The sequence below is a fragment of the Lasioglossum baleicum genome, chromosome 10, assembly GCF_051020765.1.
Source record: "Lasioglossum baleicum chromosome 10, iyLasBale1, whole genome shotgun sequence".
NCBI lineage: Eukaryota > Metazoa > Arthropoda > Insecta > Hymenoptera > Halictidae > Lasioglossum > Lasioglossum baleicum.
In genome coordinates, this window is record NC_134938.1 from 16294031 (window position 1) to 16313493 (window position 19463).

A 19463-nucleotide genomic window follows, 5' to 3' on the forward strand; every position below is an offset into this window, starting at 1 on the left:
AGATTAACACTCTACCGGCGAATTAGAACCCAACTTTACCTAGATTTTTTTTGTTATAATTTTAGTTTCATTTTCTACCTTATCGTAATCTAACAGTTTGAGCTTTTTGCCACTACCTCGAATGGCGCTATACGGACCTTTGAAGAGAGCAGATGATTCTTTCCGGAATTTACACGGTTCCTTATGGGAAAAGCGGCATATTTCATTTTCTCCATACATAACCTATTTCGTAATGTTTTTTATTTAATATTTACAACCCCTTTAAGGTCTAAAATTTCAAACTTTGATAATTATTCCTTTGAGTGTTTGATATGGTGGACCTATGTACCAAATCTCAATCTTGTAGGTCAGTGGTGAGTACCCAAAAGGTTTTGAGAATCTGTCAGTCAGTCAGTCAGTAACAAATTTAGCGATTCTAGAGGTCCTATATCTCGGAACCTACTAATGTTGGAAGATTAATGTTTTCTCAATATTGAGACATTATAGCATTTAACAAGTGTACGAAATTACATCTCTCCATCTGCCTCCAGTGCCGAGTTATAAGCCTCTAAAAAACGGCTAAGTTGTTTCTCCTTTTTGTAAAAGGAGGTAATGCGAGGAACTTGGCTGGTGGTGTACCGTGCACCTAGATTAAAAATTTGTCGAATTTATAAACGTTATCAACGAATTATCAACAATAATCCAAGCAAATAATACTCCATGATAAGTATTGGAATATGTAATACTTTCTTTTAATGTACTTTTGCAGTCCTATCCTACCAAAAGTCCTAATTTTATTGAAAATATCGAATAGTTTGTCTGTTTTATATTTTCCTTCTTCCGAAAAGGTTGATAGAAAAAAAAAATGATTCTTTTTACTTACTTGTTCAAATACTTTTCTGTGAGGCTCCCTCGTAAATTAAAAGTTTTATCTACCATACATATACGTATACCTATATTTCGGAGAAATTTCCAGTTTCCACTTTCTCGCTTTTACTCCCGGGTAAAACGAAACAAACTTTTTCTTAGAAGTACGAGATCTGTAAGACCGTAAATCCTAGACTTTTTCCTTTATACCCTGCATAGGTACTGCCAGCTGAACCACCTGCAAGAAATCGCGAGAAACACCCAGGGCTTCTTATCCAGACTTGCGTGCAGTCATAATTGGTGGCTTCTCGTGTAACAAGCTCAATGTCTTCTAAGAAACATGCGGATTACGCAAGTTAAACGAGTTTACTTTTAAAGCTTTTAGATGACTAAGAAGACGAAGAGTTTTTTCGGGATTGATCGGAACTATTCGAGTACTAAACTGTATCTGCGAAGCTTTTCACTCATTAGGGAATTCTTGTCCAAGCCGAACTGTGGACGACAAGGACGTAGCCAAAGTGAATGTCTACTATATAGTTAAAAATCGTTTTATGTAACAGTTTTTTATTCGCCCAATATGTTTACATACATATGTTTTCTTTAAAAATAATTAAAATTCATCCATTTCTCTAGTTCTAATTCAGACCATTTACAGTCAGCGGCAATATTAAGTGGACACTCTTAAAAGTCGCATAACTTTTTAAAAATTGGTCCAAAGGACTTGAATTTTTTAAAGATGTTAGACCGACCAGTTCGCTAGAGCATGAGTAAACAAAAATGTATTAAGATTGCAATTGGTAGGGGAATCATACAAAATTTAAAAAATGATGTTTTGTCAACTTTTTCATGTGGGCCTGTAACGATAATTTAAAAAATGCGTTTTATACAGGGTGTCCCAAAATTCCTTCAACAGCCGGAAATGGGAGCTTCCTGAGATCATTTGAAGCAACATTTTCCTTTGCAAAAATGTTATCCGCGGCTTTGTTTAGGAGTTATTAACGAAAAACACGGACCAATCAGAGCGCGACCTAGACGCGAGTTGCCACAGTCGGCCCGGCGCGCAAACTGTCTATTGGTCGACTGTGGCAACTCGCGTCTAGGTCGCGCTCTGATTGGTCCGTGTTTTTCGTTAATAACTCCTAAACAAAGCCGCGGATAACATTTTTGCAAAGGAAAATATCGCTTGAAATGGTCTCAGGAACCACCCCCTTTCGGGATTTTCACGAATTTTGGGACACCCTGTAGACGCAAGTTGCCACAGTCGGCCCGGCGCGCCAACTGTCGATTGGCCGATTTTTGTTGGGATTCAGATTACCGCAAAGTCCTGTAAGTTCTGAAGGAAACATTATTACAATAAATGTTTGTAGAAGCATGATTACAAGTTTTGACGATTATCCTTCGATAGTGATTTCGTACGTTCAATAATAAATAGACTACATCTTTCATACGTTTATAATATTGGGTCGAGGACAAAGTTTCCTCGTATTTGAATGCAGAAATGAATCAATTTTTTTATTCTTGATTGTAATTACTCTATGATGTATCACCTTTCGGGCGCACTCGGGGAATGTCAGATTCGATTAATATTAACAGAGTTATAGCATGGTATGAGACCATCTATCGGGAGGATGCGAAGAAACTTTTTCCCAGTACATACATAGATGTATGCTCTTCGAATACGTATCGTAAAAGTTTGACGAGCTCCTAATTTCACTAAAAAGCTCGAACAAAGTACTTACACAAGTATTCGGAACAGTTTAACCAAAGATAAACCGAATAAACACCCTTGATTTAACAATAGCTGTCTACAACAAGATACATACATCATGGGGAAACAAAAGCACAATTGTATTTAGTTTCTGTTACTTGAATTTATACTTTCGCAATTAATCTGCCCTGTTATTCCGTATTGTTAGCAACAATTATATCTTTCGCACTGAGAAACACAATACTGTTGTTAAAATTTCGAAAATATTTGCAATTCACTGGATACCCTTTATATCCAAGTGAAATAGAGGCGGCTCGCGGTTCCTGCTACCGTTGATATCGATCCAACAGCGAGCAGAACGGGGAATTCGAGATGACCATTCAACGCTTTAAATTTTCTGTGACTATACATGCGTCTAATGATTATACAGTATGCAACGAAACTGAGTAAACCTGACTAATTCTAACGCTCTAACAGATTCTTCTGAAATCTAGGATTTCATATCCTAGAAACGAGGACGAACGACGCGAAGGTAATGTTTCTCGATTCTATGTATTTACAGCTAGGCCGTGGATTTGATTAATTTATTTGAAAACTGAATGTTCGCTATTTAAAGCACTAAACAGGTTAAATGAATTTCAGATTATCCACGCATTTGCTCCAGCTTATTAAAATGATTAAGAGAAGAATCAAATTTCTGTTCGGCTCCTGTTTCTCGAAAACGATGCAAACAATCTTTATTTTGCAGAAAAATCCGCGGTGTATTCAAGAAACTTCTCTTGCCTTTTTAATTAATGAACAAATTAAGCCCTCAGCGACGTGAATCGCAACTACGATGAGAAACGAGCTTCGCTTCGGCCTAACGTTTTTAAGAAAACGAGAGAAAATAAAATGTCTATTTCACTCCAGCTTGTTGCAGTTTAAATGGAACATTTTTATTTCGTAATAATTAAGTTATAAGAAATGTTTTCAAGTCTTCGAGTTATATCGACTTTTCCGATTGAAGAACCATTAGGCTCCAGTTTAATTTAGTTTTATGGTTCGACTTGTTCTTTGTTACGAATGAAACAATCAATCGTGTGTAAACGTTCATCTTCACTATGGCTCCTAACGATTACTTTTTCAACTGTTGTGCTTCTCATTAAGTTGGTCCCGAGCACGGTATGAAGGAAAGGAGAAACTCGTTTACTGTTACGAGGAAGAGAACATATCCCGAATGTTTGGAGAGGCACTGTTCGTCCGCAGATGCTGGCAACTGCGAAACTTTGTTGTTCGCCACTACTAAGTGAAATGAGAATACCCGATTGTTGGAGAAGAAATTCGTCTATTATATCTCGATCGTACAACGTGTTCTAATAGAGTAGATGAATACATTATACAGTGCGCCGTGTACTGCATTTACTAGACTGTGAATTTTAGTGCAAAATAAATATTTTCTTAGTCAATTGTAAAAATTATAAATATTAACCACTTGCCGTAATTGATTTCTGAAAAGATTGATTGATGAAAAACTATCCTGACTAGTAACTATTCAAAAAACATTTACCATTACGAGTTAGGAATGATACGTATAAACTCCCCGGTTAATATGACCCAACAAAAACATCCTGTAAACACGAGCCAAGTTCCTATGGCCGTAAAAAGTTGCGAGATCGAACAAAATACGGCCAAGTTCGTTAGCTTATTCCATTAAAAAAAATATCGATGACCTTGAAATCTCATTAAAAAAATGACCTCGGAAATTTTTCCCTTACACCGTTACATGTGACCCTTCTAACAGTGTAACTTTGTCCTAAGAAGTTTTTTGCACAACGAAAAGTAACGGAGATATTTAGGTGTTCTGTTTCTTCGGACTCACCCTGTATATGTATAGTATGTATACATATTTCGTATACTATAGTTTAATAGTTATTCGCGACGTAATCAACTTAGGTAAAATATCCAGTATGTTCGGTTAGGCGATGTTACAGTATGTGATAACGTTTGTGTGTGTCAGACGCGTGCGCGATATAAGATTTTCCGTTGACTAGACTAAAAAAGTTAATGTAAGCGATTCAAAAAATAATTAGATGTTCGACGGAGCGTTATTAATCGACGTTCCATTAGAATGCAATGACTCCGCAGTTTTCCCTTCCTGAGGAAATTTTTTAAAATCCTGTTCACAACATTAAACAGATTCCATCCTGAACAAAACGGACTTTAATGACGAGATTCCGACATCCTTTTAAGCTTCGGTGAACAAGAAAAATTGCGCGGGTTACCAAAAAATATCGGAAGATCAGAATTGCACGTCTCACTGCAATCGAGGCGATATGTCTAGATGTCTCGAGGAAAAACCATCCCCATATAGTATCTGAACTGGCTCGAGAACTATGACCGCCATGGGAAGCGAGACGCGGAAACGTCGAGGACACGTAGCCATCGGAAAATCGGCCGTCGCGAGTAAATAATTCCAAGCCCTGGTGTAGGCACGTGCGTGTGGTATAAATAAGTTCACGAATGTAAGTTTATTTACATAACATGCAGTATTCGGCTATTTTTAGCATCATATCTTAAAATAAGTAACGATTTAGTAATTCTCTTAATTATCTTTTTCTAATCTTCTTCTTTTAGTTCGCATAAATAACATTAAATCGTCTATCGTGCCGTTAAACATTTGCTAAAACCACATTTCATTTTATTCGAACAGCTCTTTTTTTTTATTTCACGTCTTTCACGATAAGTACAATGTAATTTATGAACGTACGTATTTAAAGCATTCGTCATACCGACTTGAAAAGACATTATTTACGCTTTAAGTTTTTTTTTTAAGCCCTACATATGTGCATTACGAGCCCGTTTACAATGGTTAGTGAAGCCTGAAGCGAAGCGAAGAGATTGTTCAAAAGGGAACGTAGACAAAGGATATAATAGGAATTCCTTTTTATGACCATCACCCGCTAAGTCTTGTGAATCTGACTTTAGTAAAATTCCGTTTATATATACGCGGGATTATTTCCACTGCTTTGCCAGTTACGTTTACCTTACATGTTTGAATTTACAGGAAAACATTAAATAGAGTGGCATTCCGTAGAAAGATGCACTGAAAAATGCATTCGTAACCGAAAATTAAAATTTCACTTTGATCTGAATTCAATTACTTTACGAATTATGATTACGAAGTAATTCAATTACATTTTGTAATTCGAAATTCAGTCGCTTCATTCAATTAAATTACAATGTAATTCGATTTTACAATTGAAACGCAACAAAAAATTTGTAACATATGCAACTTTTAGTATTTTTTCTACAATTCCGATCGATTGCGATTTTTGAAAAAATTTCTTTTCACATCCCGTAGTAAACTAATTGCTCTAGCTTCCCGAAAAAGTTCAAATCGAATAGTACAGGCCTTAAATTGTGCGGCCCGCCAGGCGATTTTATATTTCTATTGAAACTTTTGTTTCTTCTTGTATGTATACAAAAAATATTAAACAAACGAAGTGTCATTGTTATAATGCGCAAGTGCGACTACGAACTCCAGTTCTATATTTGATATCTTTGATATAATTGAGTTACAGTGCAACAATGAAATGAAACAAATTTTTGCGTCCATATCAAAATTTAATTTTTACAATACTTATATTACATCCGAGAGATATTCCAACTTAAGATATTTTGCACAACGAGTTGTAAGTTGTAACTGCTTTTGGATCCACATACATATGTTTGTGAAACATTTTTTTCGAAGATGAAATTTACAAAGAGTTCATCACGTGCTTCATTAACTGATGCCAATTTAGAGAACCAGCTAACAAAAGATGTGCAACGTCGAGCATAAACATAGATTTACCAAAATTAAGTGAAAGAAAGGATAAACAAATGTCTCATTCATTAAGACTCGAGAGTTAATTATATCGAATCATAGTATAACAATAAAGTTTTATTCATTTTGTATTTGTATTACATTTTTTAAAAGCATGTTTACCTAAAGTGCGGCCCGCTGTAACGTTATATGCGTCATCAAAGTGGCCCGTGAAACAAATTGGGTTGGCCAGGCCTGGTATAATACAATATTAAAGAAGTTATCGTCCTTTTTAGAGCGTCCGAATATTAATTAGAGTCACTGTAACTGTAAGTATATGCGCAAAGTTCATGCCGCTTAAGTAAGTTACGAAGCAACTTAATGTGAGCGAAGATATTAAAGTTGTACAAGTTCTACTGTTATAACAACAGGTGTTGTTTGAACAGTAGAAGAAAACAGTTATCGAAGAGATAACAGACCACAACTTGGAAGAAGAAACCAGCACAGCATTACTAGAACCGCTGCAGGAAATTTAAGCCGTCGTGTTCAATTTGCAACTTCTGAAACATTATACATATATATATTCTAGAGTCTAGAGGAAGTAATTATACTTGGACGCGACAAAACAACATCCACGTTCAATTCCTCGTAAAGTATTAGGTTGTTGCAAATGAAATGTCCGATTATTTAGAAATTATATTAAACAAACGCAATTTTGTACCCAATCTCTCTCTCTCTCTCTCTCCCTCTCCTGTGTCCTAGGTTTCGAAAGCTACAGTAAACTACAATAAAGATACTGATCAGGGCCGTCGGGAGATAAACAAACTATGGGAGATAGCGAAAAACTGAATTCAATCAATCTTGTGGCAAATTTTCTTAGGTTTAATTTTGTATAGAATGGTCTTATCGCTAGGACGCATAGTTTCTGAGATATAAGCGGAAAATCGAAAAAGGGGACCTTCTACGTGCCCCCCTGCACCCCGCTCACCTCGTAGAAGTGGGGACTTTTAATATGTTTACCTCCTAACTAGTCCAAACAAAGATCCAAAGTTACAAATTGGGTTCCTTCCATTTCCCTCTACAACTTTTCGTTGACTGGACTACATACCAAGTTGACTGTAATAGAAATAATCTAAATACAGTTGAAATGATATCGTGTTTAGTGTGATGTTAATCAGAAAAATGCCACAAATAAGTTGCTAACAGTCCGATAAAAAAATTAATGAAAAATAAAGAAGTTTTGTAGTTGGATTAGTAGTGGTTCTCACCGATATAAGTACCCGAGCCGAGATCAGGTTACGCGACATCTTTACACTGTTCAGAGACCGAGTCAGCTCGAGCTCCTGCGGCGCGGCATTGCACTTCAGTGGAGTGAGTAGGCACTTGACAAATTCTGGGTAGGCGGTCGCTGAGAAATAAACGCGACTTTACTGTGTACTTGTGTACCTTCCACGACAGCAATATTAAGAGTCGGTACAACGTGTCTGTTGCACTTGTCAGTAATTCACAATAATTCTTCCAATCGCAATAGTACGACTTCATCTGGAAGGGAAAACGTAACGGAAGATAAAACGAACTACAGAATGTTTGACACAGAGAGAATTCTCGAGAATACAATAAACTATGATTGATTAGCTTGCGCCGGGCTGTGACACACGTTCTTCGCACAAAGGAACGCAGATTTTACAATACTTTTGTTATATGGAACGATAACAAACGCTTTAAATGGCACTGTTAGGTGAAATGGTGTTCGCCGAAAACAAATAGTGGAAATGCAGCAACCGAAACGTTTACCCTCGATAGTACTTTAAAAAAGCAACAATCTGACTGATCGCTCGCGATGCAAGTAATCTATCGGTCTTCAGTAACCCAACGCGAGAACAATTCTATGCACCTGTGTACCCTCGTCAGTCCAGGAGCGACGCTATCGGAAAAGTCTAATGGTCATGTACAATTTCTTCTTTTGTAAAAGCTTTTCCTACCAACTAGGAATATTTCACGATACATTCCCTTGCCCTAGTGATTTAAGATTTAAGTCTCTAGTTCTATAATACATACAATGTTTTTCCAAAGAGAAGCGCCAACGAAACGTCCTAATATGAGCTAGGAGTTCGCTTTTTCTGGCCAAAACTATTGTAGCGTCATTTTATTGAATCGAGAACCAAAATCAGTTACTGGTTTTCGATTAAAGGGTCGTCGCTTTATAGCAAGAAAAATTTTTTCAATATACGAAACATGACAAATTTACTTTTGGCCACGAGAAACGGGATTCCAGCCCATTAATGGGTTATTCTTCATTGAACGCGCCGTTTTTGACTGATTTCATAGGAGAAAAATGTATCGAATTGTTATAGCGCAAGGATCTTATTGTTTTACAAAATGGGAGCCGGCGCGGCCGTGCATGAGTGTGCGGGCACACGCACACATCGCTAAATTCGCATATACGTATATGCAATTACAAGGTTTACGAGATTACAAAATGACGCTTCAACATTGCAATGAGGAGTTCAGAAGTGGTCAATTGTGATTCCTAAAAGTCAAATCTATAGTGTTTCGTTGCCCAAAATGCATATTTTTACGTTTTTACTACACCCCAAATTTCACGTCGATATCTTTAATAGCTTAGAAGTTATACCAAAATGTCACTAAATTTCGCATTTTAGACCACTGTGGCGGCCCCCTTAAATAGCTACGAATTCTTGGAGTATCGCGGAAATGCCATAAGAAATGCCATTCAGTCACTCATGCCATAATAATAATAATAATAGTAATAATAATTTGCCATAATAACTCACTGAAATGCTCTATTTTCGAAATGGCAAATTCCAAAGGTCAAACAAAAAAGTATTTTTCTATGGGAACGATGAATGATCACGTTATTGTCATCTCACTTCGGAGTAGCTTTTCAGCTGGGGTGGTCGTAAAACTACTACATACTTTGCTCAACACTGTAACGATTTTCGCAGAACTTTATCCTTTTCCGTCTGAACGCGTGGGATAAACCTTCCACGTTACCATTTCGACCCATTTTAACTTGTTCAACAAACATCCAACTAGTTCAAACAACAGCTCTGAATGTATTGATGGCATCCCTATGTATACGTATACGTATACAGTGTCAGACTACGAATTTACTACACTAACAACGAACGTTAATACATGAGAGGAAGGATGCCAAATACGCATTAGTCGCATTAATTGAAAACTGAAATTAAAAAAGGCTGTAAGTGGCAAAATGAAAATTCGTAGGAAAATTCAAGTAAATGTAAGAATGCAATTTATTTCAGAGTTTTACTGTTTTAAATTACATTTTCGTCGTAAATGCATAAAAAAAATCCGCTGTCTAGTTACGAAAGAACCGAAATACCATATTGATCCTTTCATTAACCGATACTTTAGCCGTAACGGAAATTATTCCATTTTTGGCCCCTCGATCAAAAGAATTATTGCCACTTTATATTCGCTATAATACAGTCGAACCTCGGTAATTCGAATTTCAAGTTAAAATCTTCCAGTTATGGAAGTTTCGACATATCGAGATTTTTTAGTAAAATGTACTCAGCAAATGAAAATTCAACGCACCGAAGCTTTGTACGAAATGATTAATGATTTTTCAATTATGCTGACTTGACATGCAGAAAAATTCAATGTTGATCAATATACATATAAATTCATTATTACAACACGCTATCTGGTGTATTTGAATATTATTTTTGTTCACATACTTTCTCGCATAATTAATTTTGAAACTTCTTTGAAATTTCTTATTTTGCAAGCGAAAGAAAGGAAATTTTTGGATCTTGTCAACGTTCGCGAGTTTCAATACAATTCCGTTGAGAATTCCAAGCTTCAAGAGTGTGCGTCAATTGATTGGTTCCATTCAAAATGGACGAGAATGCGTCGGTTATTGATTACATTCAAACTAGACGAGTATCCATCAACAGGAGATAATAAATTGCCACGGACCTTGTCATCGATCATGCTTCATTAAATCTGGACACCTTAATATCAATGGAGGACTTATCGACTGCACACTCTGTTACAGCTGACTGTTACTTCTTCGCAGAAACGTGAATTCTTCGGAAAAGTTACCGGGTCGATTAGAGTCGAACTCTCGAAAGTACTATCTATAATTCGCGATTTATAACGGGCCCAGTTCGACAATATTAGCTCAACTTTGGAGCAGCTGTCACAAAGAATAATAGTTGTAAGAAACGAACTCATCTCGTCAACTCTTGAGTTTGAGGTGCTAGTTGAAGAGGAGAATAATAAATTGTTGTAACTTTTCGTGGATAGATTCACGAAAAAAGGGAGATTGTCAAAATTTAGCATTCTTAAGAAAACCAATACTTATTTAGCACTTTATAAACATTTAGTATTATACCAATTTCGTATCCATAACATTTGGAAAAAATCGTAGGGAATGGAAATATTCTAGTTCGGAAGAAATATTTCATGTTTTAACTTGGTTACTGAGAAAGTGATACGGGATGGTGGTATTGATGGTAATGAATAATAACGAGACACCACACACAAAAGAATTATTTGGAAGGGACTGGATTCATGTAAAATGAATCAGAATGGAAACGTAATAAATTTTTCAGCTGAATAGGTTGAGTTGTTATCTGGTTGGTTCTACTTCGTAGCCCAATGGAACAATTCGTGTGGAGAACCTTACGACCTTCCCTTCCATTGCACCCTGAGCACGCATTTCCCAGAAAGAGAGACAGAGTCCCATTTTTCTTGGTGAAAATTCGGCGCCAAACAGACTACGTTCGTACATACGTGGCTCCGTGACCCAGACGATGTCACATATAAATTGCAAACTGTCGCATGTCGCGGAGAACAACGATTGGTTTACAGAAACTTCACTGGTCTTGTTTTGTTTTCGGTCACATCACCTGCGGAGCTTATAATGTAGATACGTGACTCTGTGAACCGTGAACACTTCCTTTTTTAATCCATCAGCAACAGGGCCACCCTAACCACAGGGCTAAATGGGCTAAGCACCGGGGCGCAAGCCTTTTGGGGGCGGCAATTTTTATTGGTGTTATATTTTTTGTTATTATTAGTTATTTACTTATTAGTTATTTTTATTCGAGATCTTTTTACGACAAAAATAACCAAATGAAATAGAAAATATTATATGTATGCATATCTTTGTTTTGAAGTTTGGTAATAAATATGTGCGATCTTAGAATTTGCACTTATACTACATAGTATATCGTCCAGTCAACGAAAAGTTGCAGAGGGAAATGGAAGGAACACAATTTTTAAATTTGGGTCTTTGTTTGGACTAGTTAGGAGGTAAACATATTAAAAGTCACCACTCCTCGGAGGTGAGCGGGGTGCAGGGGAGCACGTAGAAGGTCCCCTTTTTCGATTTTCCGCTTATATCTCAGAAACTATGCGTCCTAGCGATAAGACCATTCTATACAAAATTAAAGGTGACAAAATGTGCCGTAAGATTGACTGCATTCAGTTTTTCGCTATCTCGCATAGTTTCGGAGATATCTGTGCTCAAAGTTCCTTAATTGTGCTGAAGAGTTAAGTCAAGAGCTAGTCAAATAGGCAAAAATTTCTTTTTCTCGATTACTGAACTTTGAACTCGGATATCTCAGAAACTATGCGAGATAGCGAAAAACTGACTAGAATCAATCTTATGGCACGTTTTGTCAGCTTTACTTTTGTATAGAATGGTCTTATCGCTAGGACACATAGTTTCCGAGATATAAGCGGAAAACCGAAAAAGGGGACCTTCTACGTGCCCCCCTGCACCCCGCTCACCTCGTAGGAGTGGTGACTTTTAATATGTTTACCTCCTAACTAGTCCAAACAAAGTCCCAAAGTTAAAAATTGTGTTCCTTCCATTTCCCTCTACACCCCCCTTACGAGCATTCATTGACTGGACTATGTAATGTGAATTATTCATTCCATTCGATGTTATATTGAAACTTACGAGATGTTAAAGTTAAATTAAAAGCGTATACGAATCGATAAATAAATGTTCTGTAGGTATGCATATGTATACATAATACACATCACATGTGCGTTAACTGCTTATACATATACAAAGTACGTATTACATATTTATGTTTCCTGAATTTCCAATCACGTAGCTTCGTGGATTTGCAAATTACAATCTCCAAACAGAATATCTTACACATGACTACATGAAATAATTAAGTGACGTACTTCAACAAATGCGTTATTCATCCACGCTTAAGGTATTTGCTCTGTAGAGATTAATTAAAGCACACATATGATACTGAATAAAATGAACTTAATATAATATAATGCTTAGCGCAGAGAATTATTCGAATTTTCTTAAACGCCTGAACGACACGACGTTTCAAAAAGAAAATCAGTTTCTATAGTAGAAAACAGGGACCAAACTATGTTTGTAAACCTTTAGTATTATACATTTTCTGATAGATGATGCTTTCGCCAATATATTCATGTATTACCCATGATGATAGCTTCAATTGTTTTTGTTTGGCATCAATATAAACATGGAGAACAAAAATTAATGCATTTTTATTATAAAAAAGGCAAGAATGCCGTTCAAGTGGCAAAAAAAGATATGCGCCGTTTACGGAGACGATGCTATAAGCGACCGGACAACTTATAGCATCAAGATCGTAGTACACGTTGTATACAACTCTTAAAAAATTCGTAATGTTAAGTTTAAAAGGAAACGTTGAATTTGAGAATGTAGATCGGTTAGAAATGTACTCAAGAATTTCAATGTCACTTCCAGACAGTGCTGTTGCATTTTATGTCTGCATAACGGCAGCGTTTGACATATCGATAGATGTTCATCCTTTATTCGTAAAGTTGGACATGAATCCACCAGAATCGATAGTTCGGAACTACTGATCGTTCACTTACGTCAAAGTTCACCGAGTATATAATCAAATTTCAATTGCAAGCTGTTACGAAATTTATAATTAATTAGAAGTGAACACTAGCTTGCGATCCATTACTATTTCAGAGCAATTGGCGAAGCTTATCGCGCCGCATTTAGAAAACAATTACGTAATTTAGAGGACTTTAAGGTAACGATGAAGCTTTGCTTAATGAATTTTCGATCAAACAAGGGAAACGTTTTTGGTAAATCTCTAGGGAATTTATATTAGAGATTCCAATAAATAAATTAGGCTGAAGTTTATTAACAAAATTTTAATAGAATCAAATTCTTTGATCACAATATTTTAAATCCTACTTCTTCGGTGGCAGACTATTGATTAAACAAATTGTATTTTGTCAAAGATAAGAAAATAACGTTTTTTAAACATTTAAATATAACGCCAACTTCACATTGGTGAGTGTCGCGACACGTTCTTCGATTAAACAGAGAAAGCAAAATTATTTAAATGAAAAAAACATTTTTTAATATACCACGTTTTTAAGACGGACTAAAAAGTATAAAATAAATTTTCCAAGCCCCATGACCAGGTTGCTAACCCCATACAGATAGTCCTGATCGTGATTGTGAATTTTGAATAGCTATGTGCAGCTATGAAAATATTTGTAAGACTTAAAACGAAAAACGTGGGAGGCGTGCCAAAAATTTTATGGCCGAAAAATAAGGTCCACCCTAATGTACATACAGTCGATCACATAAGTATTCGTACGCCCTTTAAAACAGAATAGCTTTTTCATCATTGTACCAAACGACCTGATGTTTTCGAAGCAATTAGCATTGGTTTACTAAATGACGTGCAAAAAAGATTTTCCAAAAATTACAATACATTTTACAAGGTTGCATGCAATAATACACATATAATCATACTTTGTAAAATAAACTAATTTTGTGCGATAAAATAACTCGATGACTTCGAGCTTTACTAATTATTTATAAAAGATATGTTTTTATCCACTTTTATAACATCGCCGTCATTTTCATCACCGAACATTTTCGGCAAACATAATTATTGAAAAACGGTGTGTTATTCATAAACCAACACTGGCTACGGTGTTACATGCTTTGAAATCCAGATATTACATACGCCGAGAACATATTACCACGTTCCCTCGACGTCTGTGATATCATTTAAAAATCAATATTCAGTTTATTCGATAAAATTTGAATATGTTAAGTTAAGCTCCCCTTCGCATCTAATAAAGTTTTAGAGGATTTCATTTTTCCGTAGCGACTACAACTCCTTCGAGTTTATTTTACTCAATCCTTTCGAAGAGGTTTTCTATTACCTGCATATTTTAAAATAAATTTTACGGTTACACTTCGCAATTTTCCGATAACCTCTCGCGAACTTTTATTGCTAAGATTTACTTTGACGCGAATAATAATGAAAGATCTTGATTCGACGGTATCGTTCATTCGTAAGAAAAGTGATATTGTAATATACGTCAGAAAAATAATTATTTAAATAAAAATAATTTTTAATATACCACGTTTTTAAGACAGACTAATAAGTAGAAACTAATTTTTCCTAGTAGTCCAGTCAACGAAAAGTTGTAGAAGGAAATGGAAGGAAAACAATTTTTAACTTTGGGACTTTGTTTGGACTAGTTAGGAGGTAAACATATTAAAAGTCACCACTCCTACGAGGTGAGCGGGGTGCAGGGGGGCACGTAGAAGGTCCCCTTTTTCGGTTTTCCGCTTATATCTCGGAAACTATGTGTCCTAGCGATAAGACCATTCTATACAAAATTAAAGCTGACAAAATGTGCCATAAGATTGATTCAATTCAGTTTTTCGCTATCTCCCACAGTTTCCGAGATATGCGCGTTCAAAGTTCACTTTGGTATTATTTGTTCGAGTTAGTGTTTTTGCTTCAATTTCAATTTCAACACTTCAATTTCTCAATTTCAACTTCAATTTCAATTTTACAATTTCAACGTCAATTTTTCAATTTCAATTTCAACTCTTCCATTTACACTAGCAAGTAAACGTTAACGTCTTAGTACGACAGTAATGGTGTTTTAGAGTTATTTAAATTGAAATATCTCGTGAACTACTAACTTTTCGACATACATAGGTTAGTATTTTTTTATAACGAATGTCCAGTTGCATCGATTAAAGATCCGCATTATAGTTATGCAGTATGTACACCACAATGTATTTATTATTATATTGTTCGTAGAAATATATTTTGAGTTGCGTCGCTTTTCTTACGAATGAACGATACGTTTATAATTCATCGAGGATTTATCTTTTAACGCTAACCGTATCACAACCGGTTTTATTTTTTAATTGTCGAAATCATAAAGATGCTTTCATTAGAAATTATTCAATAAATTTCTTTATTCGAGCAGATATTGTTATAAAAATTGTGAACATTAAATTTAGTGTTCCAAGCATGAAGAAAGGTGCCGTACATACTAGCAAATATCCATTTTGCATTGAAGTATTTATTTTCTTGAAAAAATGTATTTATCTTGGAGTCGCATAAAGTTCCATATTAGAAAATGGAATTCGAGTATAACTGAAGGTTAATATTTACACTTAATTTCAAATTGGCTTTAGCTGCACGTAGCTAAATAAAATCGAAATATTAATTATTCTAATACGTGGGGAAATCCAGTGACCATGTCCACAATAATCTACTTTGAACTACTACTTCGTTAAGCTACTTTACCGGACACACCGTGAAATGAAAAATAGCAAATGTCAAGACTCGAGATTTCAATATAACATTAAAATCATTTATTATCTCGCTATGTATTCTGTTTTCTATACTCTGTTAAATATTGGTATCCCGAGCTAATGTTCCAGGTGTGCGGTTTTCTGGTGTTTTCATTGTAGTGCGACGAGCTTTATTCAACCTCTAATAAAGCTCCGTGAAATTCTCCATCAAAGAAGTCTTTGTTATAATAAATACACCATAAGATTCGCGGCATTTTCTGTCGGCACTAATGATACATTAATTAAACTAATGCAAAACTCTACGATTAGGAAGATAAATTTGGAGTAGTTGAACCCGGAGTTGCGCGCCTCGATTAAGAAGGCACTCGCGAAATTAATTAGCCATTATCTGGAAAGCCATGACAAACGATACATAAAGTGGAGATTTACGTAGGAACTTCGAACGGAATCGAAGGTATTTTTCCGTTCCGCATTCGATGATTGCGATAGCTAATTCAATCCTTTTCTCGTGCGATAAGAAAAGCGGCAAAAAGTGTGTACGGTATATATACTATTTTCGAATAGGCCGGAGCCTTTATTTTCGGGGAAATTCAAAACCACGGGGGACATTATTTGGTGAAACAAACGTTTCAAATTCTATTTAATACTTTAAAGAAAATAGTAGGTATCTTTTTAAATACGCATATACAATTTCGAAAATAAAATATTTATATTCGAACAATCTGAACCTGAAAATAAATTATTTCTATTTTAACAATCTGAAACACGAAATCGAATATTTTACTTTTTGCATTGTTATCTTATCGTAAAAAAAAACGATTTACACTCATAAATGTACTGAATTCGAACCATACTTTTCAGCAATAATATTTTAAATTGAAATTGAAAATACAGACAAAATACAAATATTTTCAATATTCTCCAAATAAAATACTTTTTAAAAAAAACATTACTGCCTCAAATAAATGATATTTCATTTCCAAAGACGACTGCATCAAATAAAATGTTTTATTTTCAAAGTTGTACACATACTTTAAAAGTAAATAGGATTATTTGTTATTTACTATTTAAAATGCTATTTTCCTCAGCTCTGTTCAAAAGCCATGGTCAGAGGTAACTGTGTTGCGATAAGAAGGAAAGAACAAGTGGCTACAGCTACGAAATACGAACGTTTATTTCGATGTGAACGTACGTTGATTGTGCAGGATGCCGACGATGCTGCTGAGGGTGACGACGCTGTCCTATCGTTCAAGGAACGAGGAGGAGTGAGGAAAAGCTGCTCTTTTTCTTTGTGGTGTTCTGTCTCCCTCTCTTTTCCTCGCTTTGTCCGTTTCTCCCGTCACTTTCTCTGTCTCTGGCAGCACTTCACCGTTGACACTGTCCCGTTTCTCCTCGTCCTTGTGCTGTCCTTCGTCCTTTGTCACTAAATCGCGAGAAAGAACATAGCGGTGTACGTCGTCGTCGAGAAAAGTGTTCCCCGTTGGGGAAGAGACGGCGGCGAAGGATTCGACGACAGAACGCGTCACCGCACCGGTACCGCGGGGTGGACTGAAGTCCCTACGAGTGCTGATCAGACTCTTATAGCTAGCGTTGAAGCGCAAGCGCTCGTCGAACTTCGCCGCCTAGGGATGGGCCGGTACATTTCGAAAAGAGGTGTTGATCCTCTCCTCTCTCGACCGATCGACTTTTCATCGAGGGATGTGCTACGAAGACAACTCTCGATAATCCTCCTTACATGGACAATAATTTTTCGTATTTTCCGATTTTAACCCTTCCGACCCGACGCGACGCGACGGAAGTACGCCGCGCCGCGCCGCGCCGTCTCACAGTCGGTTGAAACGCGAAAAACGCGGACAAAAGTTATTTTTCTGACTAAACGAAAAATGTAAAATTGTATTATTAACTTGTTAGTAGATAAATGAGGCATCATTTTCACAAAAATTGACGTTGAAATTGAAAAATTGAAATTGAAGAGTTGAATTTGAAGGGTTGATATTGAAAATGACGTTGAAAATGAAATTGAAGATTTGAAATTAACGAATTGAAACCGCCGCCCACCGGGATGGGGGGTAAATTATGGTGTTATTGAATAGCATTTTTAAAAATATCAAACACGTCTACTTTTATTTTTCTGATCTGTGATGTGTATTTCTCGAGATATCCCCAATTTTCAACGATTTTTTATCCATTTTGACTTTTGTCCATTACAGCGCCATCTGTGAGCCAAAATGCAAAAACCCCTAGGTCAAATTTGTGTATTTTTTCTGGAGAATCCAAATCTGCAATGAAAAATGGGGGTCCCATTTAAGTTTTTTTATCTTCCCCCACCCCCACCCCCAGAGGGTGGCGGTGGGGGGTCGAGTTTGGTATCATTGGATATCCCCCTTCGCGACGAACAACTTTCATTACCCACTTGTTTTGATCCGATGCATAGTTCTCGAGATATTTCAATGTCTTCAGATAAATCGACCACCCTGTATAATACATACATATACGTAATACGTTGAAAAAAAATATTCAATAGTGAAGAAATCTTGATACTTACATTCTCTCCGCCTTGAAAGCACGACACGTTGTCGTCTTTGGTCATCAAAGTAGGCAGCATTAAGCATCCAGGTAAGCAGCCACAAAATATTTAAAAACCTTCAGGACTCTGGAACAGAAAGAATAAATTCAGTTAGTTTCAATAGATCGACCGTCGGAGACTAAATCCGACGAGACTAAATAATAGGAAATAAATAATTATAGTTAAATATTTATTAATTGTTACAATTTAAACACAGTTTAATTGACAGGATAATTAAAATTAGTACTCACCTCGTGTCCTCCCTTGCTTGAAGGAAGCACGATGCGCTGCGTCTTGATTTCGATTATGGCATAATGTCGAATACAATCGATCTATGTATAGGTCTTCAATATATGTATATACTGTCTTTCGATCGATAGATATATTCTATTCCCTCGGAATCTGCAACAGAAACAACAAATTCATTCATTTCAACTGACAAACAGTCAGATACTAAGTCAGAATTAATAATAAATAAATGATTCAATTTGAATATAAAATCAAAATTAATTTTTTAACGGAAATTAATATAAACTCGATTTCTATCGCACGGCTCGAATTTAAATACAACTAATCGTCGCGACACAAGAGTAAATCCACGAATTAATAGAAAATAAATAATTGAAATTGAATATTTATTAATTGTTCATTGATGTTATGAGAAAAGATGTTCAATAAAACAGTATAATTGGAAATATAAGTTGTACTCGCACGCTCACGGCCTCACCTGCTTGAAGAAAGTGCGCCATGACACTCTACGTTTCGCTTTCGATTATCGAAAGCATCGAGTAATATATCGATCTGTGCTATGAATATGGTCTTTCGATCGATAGATTCTTTTCCCGCGGAATCTGTAACAGAAAGAGTAAATTCATTAATTACAATTGACAAACGGTCAGAAACTAAATCAAAATTAATGATAAATAAACAATTCGACAAAATAATT

The 19463-nt window shown here is 35.9% G+C and overlaps 1 protein-coding gene across 4 annotated transcripts in view; it reads right to left on the bottom strand.

Annotated features, from left to right (window-relative positions):
* Positions 1 to 19463, bottom strand: part of LOC143212970 (metabotropic glutamate receptor 8) — a 47249-nt gene that overhangs the window by 27624 nt on the left and 162 nt on the right. The window contains exons 2-6 of one of the 4 annotated variants that reach the window (XM_076432336.1): positions 19245 to 19368; positions 18769 to 18919; positions 18497 to 18604; positions 18365 to 18425; positions 17144 to 17374 (exon numbers count right to left, since the gene is read on the bottom strand). The gene's annotated coding sequence lies outside the window, so the exon portion shown is untranslated. Of the gene's footprint in view, positions 1 to 17121; positions 17732 to 18364; positions 18426 to 18496; positions 18605 to 18768; positions 18920 to 19244; positions 19369 to 19463 lie in introns of those variants that run through there. The other 3 variants (XM_076432337.1, XM_076432338.1, XM_076432342.1) reach the window with 3 other exon arrangements.